Source organism: Schistocerca cancellata, chromosome 5 (assembly GCF_023864275.1).
Source record: "Schistocerca cancellata isolate TAMUIC-IGC-003103 chromosome 5, iqSchCanc2.1, whole genome shotgun sequence".
NCBI classification, from domain to species: domain Eukaryota; kingdom Metazoa; phylum Arthropoda; class Insecta; order Orthoptera; family Acrididae; genus Schistocerca; species Schistocerca cancellata.
The window spans coordinates 365,066,596-365,076,586 of NC_064630.1; the positions used below are offsets into that span (position 1 = coordinate 365,066,596).

The 9,991-nt window shown below is 47.6% G+C and overlaps 1 non-coding gene across 1 annotated transcript; it reads right to left on the reverse strand.

Moving 5' to 3' along the window:
• Positions 1-1,776: 1,776 nt before the first annotated feature.
• Trnas-cga (transfer RNA serine (anticodon CGA)) lies at positions 1,777-1,851 on the reverse strand. Its single transcript has one exon. It is a non-coding gene; the product is annotated as a tRNA-Ser (tRNA).
• Between the last annotated feature and the right edge of the window lie 8,140 nt (positions 1,852-9,991).

Here is a 9,991-nt window from a genome sequence, read left to right on the forward strand (position 1 = left end):
GGGTGAAAATTCAGTTAGTAACTTCCCATCGCATTAAAATACTTTACAGTCATATTTGATGAATTATTTGTTGTTGGTTGTCTCTCTAATGTTAATAGTATTGATTCAGATTGTGCATGAACACGAAAACACACACACACACACACACACACACACACACACACACACACAGTCATTGATTCTAGTGAGGCTGACAACTACTGTGTGTTGAACAACACATGCACCAGTCAGTTCCTCAGTTGGCGTCGAGTGGATGAGTTTTTTCAATTACCTTGCATTGCAAGAATTGTAAGGAGGAGCCTGAAAGTAAATGGACTTGTATGGCAAAGAGCTGCGACAAAGCGAAGTTTGACCGATTATCAGATAATTGTCCACATGGGTTTTGTGGCCGAGTATACTTTTAGTAGCCGCGCGGGATTAGCCGAGCGGTCTTGGGCGCTGCAGTCATGGGCTGTGTGGCTGATCCCGGCGGAGGTTCGAGTCCTCCCTCGGGCATGAGTTTGTGTGTTTGTCCTTAGGATAATTTAGGTTAAGTAGTGTGTAAACTATGCTCATTCAGAGCCCCAGTAAAAAATATACACTCATCAATGCACGTGTCCCCACCAACATCGAAAATAAGAAAAACACCGAAAATGTCGAAAAATTCTGGTTCAAAATGGTTCAAATGGCTCTGAGCACTATGCGACTTAACTTCTGAGGTTATCAGTCGCCTAGAAATTAGAACTAATTAAACCTAACTAACCTAAGGACATCACACACATCCATACCCGAGGCAGGATTCGAACCTGCGACCGTAGCGGTCGCTCGGATCCAGACTGTAGCGCTTAGAAGTGCATGGGAAAAATTCTGGAACCCAGTCGAAAAAACTATGAGCAAAATTCACCAGGATGACGTGAAAATACTAATGGGAAACTTCAACTCTCTATTTGGGACAGAAGAAACCTGTAGAAAAATCATTGGCACAAATTCAACACACCGAAACGCTTAGACCAACGGCACACGTCTTACTGACATTTGCCCACAATTCAACCACAAAAGGACATCTTCCCACTTTAGGAAAAAACCAGTTCCCAGGTAACATGCTTAGCTAACAGGTGCAAGCTGCTTTCGTTCGCCATTCGCGACTCGCTGAAAGCCAGATTTTTAATTCTTTTGTAGCACAGCTACAAGCAGGCTGATCAAAACTCGATAAGGGAATCGTAAGACAACGCTCGAGCAAAATTCGTCTTGCTACTTTCAGTAACTCTTAGTGTCAGAGCGAAAACCTTACGGTACTGCCAAATTCGTAATGCCACTTTTGTTTTCTGCCGACATATTTTTTGTTTTTGTGAATACATAATTTTATCTATGAAATGTCACATTTTCATAATACTTGCGAATGGTACAGGAAATGAAATAAATACAGATCTTTTCGAAGTCAAAAGTGCCGGCCGCGGTGGTCTAGCGGTTCTAGGCGCGCAGTCCGGAACCGCGCGACTGCTACGGTCGCAGGTTCGAATCCTGCGTCGGGCATGGATGTGTGTGGTGTCCTTAGGTTAGTTAGGTTTAAGTAGTTCTAAGTTCTAGGGCACTGATGACCACAGATGTTAAGTCCCATAGTGCTCAGAACCATTTGAACCATTTAATATACTGCGCTGCTAAATAAATTTTGAAGGTTATATTCTTTACGTAAAACAGAGTATCGGTTTCAGTCCTAGGATTGACGATAAACTTCAGAAAAACAATTACAGAATAGTGGCATATCGATTATTGAAACTTCCTGGCAGATTAAAACTGTGCGCCCGACCGAGACTCGAACTCGGGACCTTTGCCTTTCGCGGGCAAGTGCTCTACCAACTGAGCTACCGAAGCACGACTCACGACCGGTACTCACAGCTTTACTTCTGCCAGTACCTCGTCTCCTACCTTCCAAACTTTACAGAAGCTCTCCTGCGAACCTTACAGAACTAGCACTCCTGAAAGAAAGGATACTACGGAGACATGGCTTAGCCACAGCCCACAAGAGGCAAAGGTCCCGAGTTCGAGTCTCGGTCGGGCACTCAGTTTTAATCTGCCAGGAAGTTTCATATCAGCGCACACTCCGCTGCAGAGTGAAAATTTCATTCTGGAAACATCCCCCAGGCTGTGGCTAAGCCATGTCTCCGCAGTATCCTTTCTTTCAGGAGTGCTAGTTATGCAAGGTTCGCAGGAGAGCTTCTGTAAAGTTTGGAAGGTAGGAGACGAGATACTGGCAGAAGTAAAGCTGTGAGTACCGGTCCTGAGTCGTGCTTCGGTAGCTCAGTTGGTACAGTTCGGCGCTAGCGGCCGTGCGAAGCGGAGGTCCGCTACTTCCGTCTGTGCGGCGTGTGCGAGTGTTTGTTTACTTGTGGACTTAGTCTGCGCGCGGGCTAGTAACAACGATCATGGCGAACAAGTACAGGAAAACTACATTACGATTCACTTTCTGCAAAGACTACGAACGACCAAAGGCTTTAGCAGTGGAATGATTCATTCGAGAGGACGTCAAGATACCGCCAAACGATATTGTCGGAATTCATCTGTCCATCGTTAGTCCCACGGTGTATGTTAAGATGGTAAATGACGCGGCGTGTGAGAGAATTCTACAGGCGACAAAAGCAGGTCTCCGATTTTGCCATAGTGACGGGCATGTCGGCACGGTAACTGTAGAACATGCTGGTCTGGGTGTACGGACAATGCGTGTTTTTGAGCTGCCTTTTGAGCTCCCGGCTGACGAAGTTATCGAGGCTTTTAAGCCATACGGCACGGTACATGGTCACACAGCAGAACGCTGGACACAATTCGCCACGTACCCAGTTCTTAACGGAGTACGACAGATCACTATTGATCTTCAGAAGCATGTACCGTCCTATCTAACAATTGGTGGTTGTCGGGCGGTGGTGATTTACGATGGTCAACCACGTACATGTTCTGGCTGTGGCCAGGAGGGACACCTCAGGTCGAACTGTATGCAACGGCGGATTACGCAACTGCCTTCAGACGTGCGGGAGCCGTCGCCGGCGATGACAGTACTTCCGATCACCTATTCCAAAGCCCTCACTGCGTCCGCTGATGACCGAAAAGACACAGCCCTGGTGGAAGATGGCACTCTCCGAAACCTTGTAGCAGACGTCGGGATGACAGAGGTTGCTGCTCCATCGAGCATACAATCTACGGCGACAACATCCGATGAGACCGAACTCCCACCAAGCACACCGATAGTACATGAAGCAGTTCCGGCCACTACGGATGCTGTACCGTCTGGAACGCACTCTGTGACGACAACATCAGTTTCGACCGAACTCCCGCCAAGTACAACGATGGGACTCGAAACACTTCCTGTTCCTACGGATGCTTTTCTGTCGGGCAGCCGTGATTCCCTACAATCTGAGGACACGGAAGGAAGATCACGCAAACAACGTTCCCCGAAAAGGAGGAAACGGCGTCGTCGCACGACTTCTCCTAGGGATGACTCCCCTTGCCACGACGACGATGTGCCTGTGGACCAAGACGACACAACAGCCTCTACGAAACAGGATGAGGCAATGGAAACTGTTCGATCAGACCCGCAGCGGTCTGTCACATTGACGGTACCGGGACGTGGTGATGCTGAAGAGGAATCACAACCAATTGGCTCTCCCGAAGCAGATGCTGTGGCAATGGACACGAATATATTACCGCCTGCAAAGATGTGGTATGACGATATTGAGGAGGCGCCGGACGTCATTCAGAGGCAGCCGGCACTCACGAAGACGGCCTAATAATTGCTGAAGATGCAGGGAGAGGGGCGAGCGAACGTCTTATACCTCAGTCCCCAGCGCCGATGCAGGGAGATGGTGTTGCGCATCGACAGAGTGGGATTCAACGCCATGCGAGCCGTATTGCGACATTAAATAACAATGACGTGCGTTCACCGGCCAAAATACACCTACTGAAGGAAACGATTTGGGCATCTGATGTGGATATTGCTTTGCTGCAGGAAGCCCACATAGCTGCACTCCCGTACATCGCAGGCTACCAATCGTATTCGTCACATGGAGATCACAATGGGAGTGGGGTGGCAGTTTACGTGCGAGATGGCTTCCCAGTGGAAAACGTGTGTTACCTTCCCTCGGCTAGGGGAATGGCTTTCACGACGTTTGGGACACGCATCATCAATCTTTATGCACCGTCGGGAAACAATCGGCGGCGGGAAAGGGCGCGATTTATGCAGAAGACATTGCCCCACTTTTCCATGGACGTTATGAATGTGTAATAATTGGTGGAGATTTCAACTGTGTTCTCAGCCCGAAAGACCAATGGCCGCAAGCAAACATCAGCCAAGAGTTGCGAATCGTTGTCAACGACCTTGTACTTAGTGACACGTGGGAATTACGACATGGAGATGCACCGGGATACACCTATGTGACAAGTCATTAGGCGAGCAGGTTAGATCGCATTTATATCTCACGCGCTCATGCAAATGATGTCCAGGACGCGGAACGCTGTCCATTGGCATTTTCCGATCACAGCGCTTACATCTATACGGTGCTTCTTCCCCGTAGAGAGGTGTGGAACAGTAAGGCCCCGTGGAAATTAAACATTCAACATCTACATGATCCTGAATGCCGTCACCGGATCCTTGAGACATGGACGATGTGCGAGCGAAGGGTTGGAAGGTATGCGACGAAGCTTGATTGGTGGCTGACTTGTGCTAAACCGGCGCTTCGCCGTACGTTCATCTCATATAGCAGGGAGATGGCAGAATGGCGCCGCCGTACGACCGACTTTTATTTTGCAGCGCTGCGCGACCTGGACGATGGTCCGCCAGGACAGGACGTCTGGATCGAACGCAAAAGGATAAAAGCGAAACTAGTGGCTTTAGCTCGGAAACATCTTCAGGGAACCATGGTGCGCGCCAGATGTCACGATACGATAATGCACGAGATTCCTTCCATGCACCACGTCGTGAATGAACGAAAGCACCGACGACGCGTTTTGGTACGGGAATTAATTACCCGCGAAGACCGGAGAGTGACGCGTCAAGCGGACATTGTCTCTGCATTCGTCGACCATTACCAACACATCTATCGGGAAGAAGCAGCCCCTGTCGATGACCTCGAACGTATAGCCACGTACGTCTCCCGTACACTGACGGTGGAAGCCGCGGGAACCTTACTGGAAGCCATTAGCTGTGAGGAAGTACGTGATGCGATCGCAAAGGGTGCGTTGAACCGGTCCCCAGGCATTGATGGACTTCCTGCTGAATTTTATCGAGAATTTCGCAACAAAATGGCACCGCGGTGGACGGAAATGTACAACGAGATGTTAAATTCCGATGCGCCTATTCCACCGGCTTTTATGGAAGGCCTCTTGGTGCCAGTACATAAACCGAAGCCAGGAATTACGGTCACACATTATCGCCCCATCACCCTGCTTAATGCCGACTATAAGATCTTTGCACGGTTTCTAGCGTCCCGATGTCGTATGTTAATTCGTAGCGTTCTCTCTCCAGAACAGACGACACCGGGTGGATCGGTGAATGTGCAAACAGCTACTGGCGAATGCCGTGATGTGATAGCGCTGGAGGAGAAGTGCCGGCTTAAAGCGGCGATGGTGGCGGTTGATTTTGACAGTGCTTTTGATAAGGTGCGCCACAACTATCTGTACGCTGTACTGGAACAAATGGGATTTCCAGACCGTTTTACTGGTCTCATTAGAAGGATTTATGGGGACGCACAATCCTTGGTACAGGTTAATGGGCGTATAGCAGGGCCCATTCAAATTCGACGATCCATTCGCCAGGGCTGCCCTCTTTCGATGCTGCTGTTCGCGATAGCGTTGGAACCATTAATTGGGAGGCTAACAAATTCTCTTTCTGGGATGGAACTACGGGGCTACACCTTCAAATGTCGTGCCTATGCGGACGACCTCCTGCTGCTCGTTAGTTCTGAAGAAGAGGTGAAGACGGTCCTTGAACTGTTGTTGGACCACAGTGTGACAGCGGGTAGTGCAGTGAACATGAAGAAATCGGCAGCAATGCCGGTTGGAAGGGGCCTTACGCCAGAAGAAATCAGTCCGTTTCCTTGTGTGCAACGATTCCGCTATCTCGGCATAGACTTTACCTCATCTGTAAAACATACTGCGGCAGTTAACTACCGACGTATTTTACAGACAACACGTACCATGGTCCGACAACATCTCCTACGGCGCCTCGATTCTTTGCAGCGAGTCGAATATCTGAACACTTATGTGGTTTCTCGAATGGTGCATATTTCGCAGATCCTGCCCCTACCACTAACGCTCGGACGTCGACTTCAATCAGCACTAGGCTATTTTGTGATGATTGGATCGCCCCTCAAAGTGCGATACACAACGCTCACGCTCCCTACGGACGAGGGGGGACTCGGACTTACGAATGTTCACTGCCGAGCGACGGCGCTCCTTCTAGCCACGATGTACAAGCAATGGCGTAGCGGGCGTGATTCCCTTACATCCCGCCTACTGGATCTCCTAGTTCCAGCGTCCCTCACACCTCCGGTAGCGGTGGGCAACATTACGCCACATTTTGCGCATATATCAACATTTATCGTGGAACTTAGTTATGTCAGAGACGAGCTTCCGCGCACGAGACCACCATGCCCGAAGGATTTTTATGTTTGGCTGGAACGACGGATAAGTCGTAATGTCATTGAACTCAAACACCCCGAGTTGCATTGGCCGCAGATTTGGAGACATGTGCACCAAAAATTCCTTCCTACCTTCGTTCGGGCATTGTGGTTCTCTGTCACCTGTGGCAAGTTCAACACAAACGAACGACTCTATGCAATTGGACTAGTGGACACTCCACTATGCCCGAAATGTCGCCAAGTGGATGACGACCATCACCGTTTAACTTGTCTCGCGGTGGAGGACGTATGGCTCCTAGGAAGACAGATGGTGGCTTGCTACCTCCGTGTGACCCCGCAACATATTACACCTGCTTCCTTCTTATATCCGGAGAGTGACTACTTTCCGGCGACTAAATCACACTCGATCATCTGGGTCAAAGGTTGGACGATCGCGTACCTCTATGGGGATGCTGCCAAGTCGCGACTCGACTTTTGGTATTTCTTGCAGCAAGCCCACAATGAGGTTCATAGATGGTCACACTATGGGAAAACCTTTGCCAGCTATCTTCACGCAGTCTTCCTCGACCCCCCACGCAGTTGGGATGTGCCGGGTGCAGTCGGTGTGCACATTTGACGCTTCTCTCACCGCTCCATATGTAATGCACATACTATACCATGAAATGATCTACATGTTCCTTTTAACAGAGTGATCTTAATGGAAAATAAATAAATAAATAAAAACTACATCCCTGTATCCCTGTTCCTTTATAAAAAAAAAATGTTGGTAGAGCACTTGTCTGCGAAAGGCAAAGGTCCCGAGTTCGAGTCTCGGTCGGGCACACAGTTTTAATCTGTCAGGAAGTTTCATATCAGCGCACACTCCGCTGCAGAGTGAAAATCTCATTCTGGATATCGATTATTGCTCCTCACCATCAACAATAGTTGTTACCCATAGTTTCGTATTTGCTATTTTACCGTCGTTACCCTTTAGAAACCAACCTGATCTTTCCACAATGCCATTTTTGAGTTGCTTCTTAATATGTCCTATAACTACAGATTTGTTGAAAACATTAACTGTTAAATACGCTATTCCACAAATTAAAAACTTCCAGTTATTCTTCATATCTTGAAACTTACTACCGTTGACTTTCACTGAAGAAAAGATACATGATAATAAAATGAAATCAAAGATTAGAATGTCAAAGCATAGTGTGAATGGTTAAAATGAAATGAACTAAAAATCATCTTCTTGTCTAAAACACGTTACTCTCTCAGAGAACTTCGGCATCTCTCAAAATTTTTTACACCTCTGATGTTTAACCACATGTGGACAAATAGTGGGTCTCATGATGCAGCACTGTTTAGCCGTCACAAAATAAAGCCTCAAAAATCAGTAAATAAAACTATTCTTCTACTGTTGCTCCGAATCGCATATACCAACCGCCCTCTGCAGCGACAACGACTCAAAGTCTACTGGGTATTTGATTTTTCTCTGCTTTCTCGGGCCTCATTACCTCTCCTTCTAGCCCAACCTTTGTTCTCCAATTACGCCTTCATCGGCGAGCTTCTCCTCAATATTTTTCATTTGTGCTGAATTGTTTTGTACCCTTCTTGCATATACACGTGTGTCATGTATTTTTTACAGACTGCATGAATATATAAGGTGTGTATTTCTTCTCTTGTCAAATTAAATATTACATATCTTGCTGTGAATTAATTTGTTTGTCCACATTCCACTTACTGTGTTTCCTTGAAATTATATAAAATATACGTCTGTAAATAAAGAAAAAACTTGAAACAGCTGTTGCAGCTGATTGGTGAAGGGCTGAAAAAAAAAACCACCTCCGCTGATGCTGCTTAGTATCGCGTATAGCCTCCTTCGGCTTCCACAACAGCTCGACGTCTGTTGGGCATTGAGCCCACAACTCGAGCCACATAACTAGGAGATTCAAGTAACTCATTCCAAGCGTCATGAATCACATCAGAAAGCTGTCGGCGAGTCGACGGTGACTGCCCCTTTTCTCGTATTACTCTGACCATTTCTGCCCAAATATTCTCAATGGGATTCATGTCAGCTCCTTTACGTGGCCATTCCATTACAGTAATATTACTATGGTCGTCGAACCACCTCTTAACCACACGTGCCATATGAATAGGCGAGCGATCTTGTTGGAACATGATCTGATCATCGCTAAATCTTGCTGTCACAGAAGGCTACATCACGTTCTCCAGAATTGATATGTAATTGCGCGCATCGAATCTTCCTTCCACTTCCCACAAGAGCCCACACCCTTCGGCCGATATCCATGCCCATGCCGTTACCGACTCCCTGCCATTCCTTCGGCAACTGTAATATATTTTCGATTATACGTAGCACCTTCAGGCCGGTAAACAAGTACTTTTCCGGTTGATGCCGTAGAGAAAACTTTTTCGTCCGTGAAAATCACTCGCCTCCAAAACTGGAGAGGTTTGTCGACATTTTCAGCAGCAAAAGCAAGGCGAGCTTCTCTGTGGGAAACATTCAATGTCTCTTTCACAGCAGCGCTTCTTGCTCTCAGTCCACCTTCCCTTAGACGACGAGTGACGGTCTTACTACTAACACTGAGACCCAAAGGCTGCTGAATTTGTCGTGGGGTGACAAATGGGTGGTTCTCACTGAAACGGTGTATCTGCTGATCCTGAGCTGCTGTTGTTTTGCGGCGACGCCCATGAGGCCTCCCATTCAGGTTACCACTCTCTTCGTTTCGTCTGATCCACCTGACTTCCGTCGACTTGGGAAGACCCATAGTTCGTGCTGTATAGCCATTTGAAGATCCCTCTGCATGGAGTGCTATTATAGCGCCCTTGTCTTCCTCAGCCAGATGGGCCATTTAGCGTTGACTGAATGATTCATCGCGGTTAATATCTGCTGCGGAAACAGCGCTAGTAGGAAACAGACTGCCTCCTCCACGACGGCAGCCACAACGCAGTGGCCAAGTATGTGTAACACGGAAATCGATGGCATAAACGAGGGGTCGCAAGCCCGTACCCGTGTCATTACATAGTGGAGCAACTTAGAATCTGTAATTTTTCTCAGAAGGGACTGGTCCACTCTTGTCATGTCTTATCCTGATAAATATTACATGAAATGAAATGTTTACGTTTTGCATATGCGGCAGGCCTAAAGCAAGAAACATTTCTGAAATATATGAGGCAACCTAAAGAACACTTCGTGAATTTTAGCTGTAGAAGGTTGCCTTATAAGAAGGAAAACGTGTTTATCCTCGCTCGCCGTGTTTCCAAGTGGCGCAGTTTTCTCTGAGGCATACATAATTCTCGCCGGGCGTAAGAAGCGACTCGACTAACGAGGAGAACTCGCCAGGCGTCATAGGCTGATTGTCCGGAAACTTTGCTCAGTGAAGGAG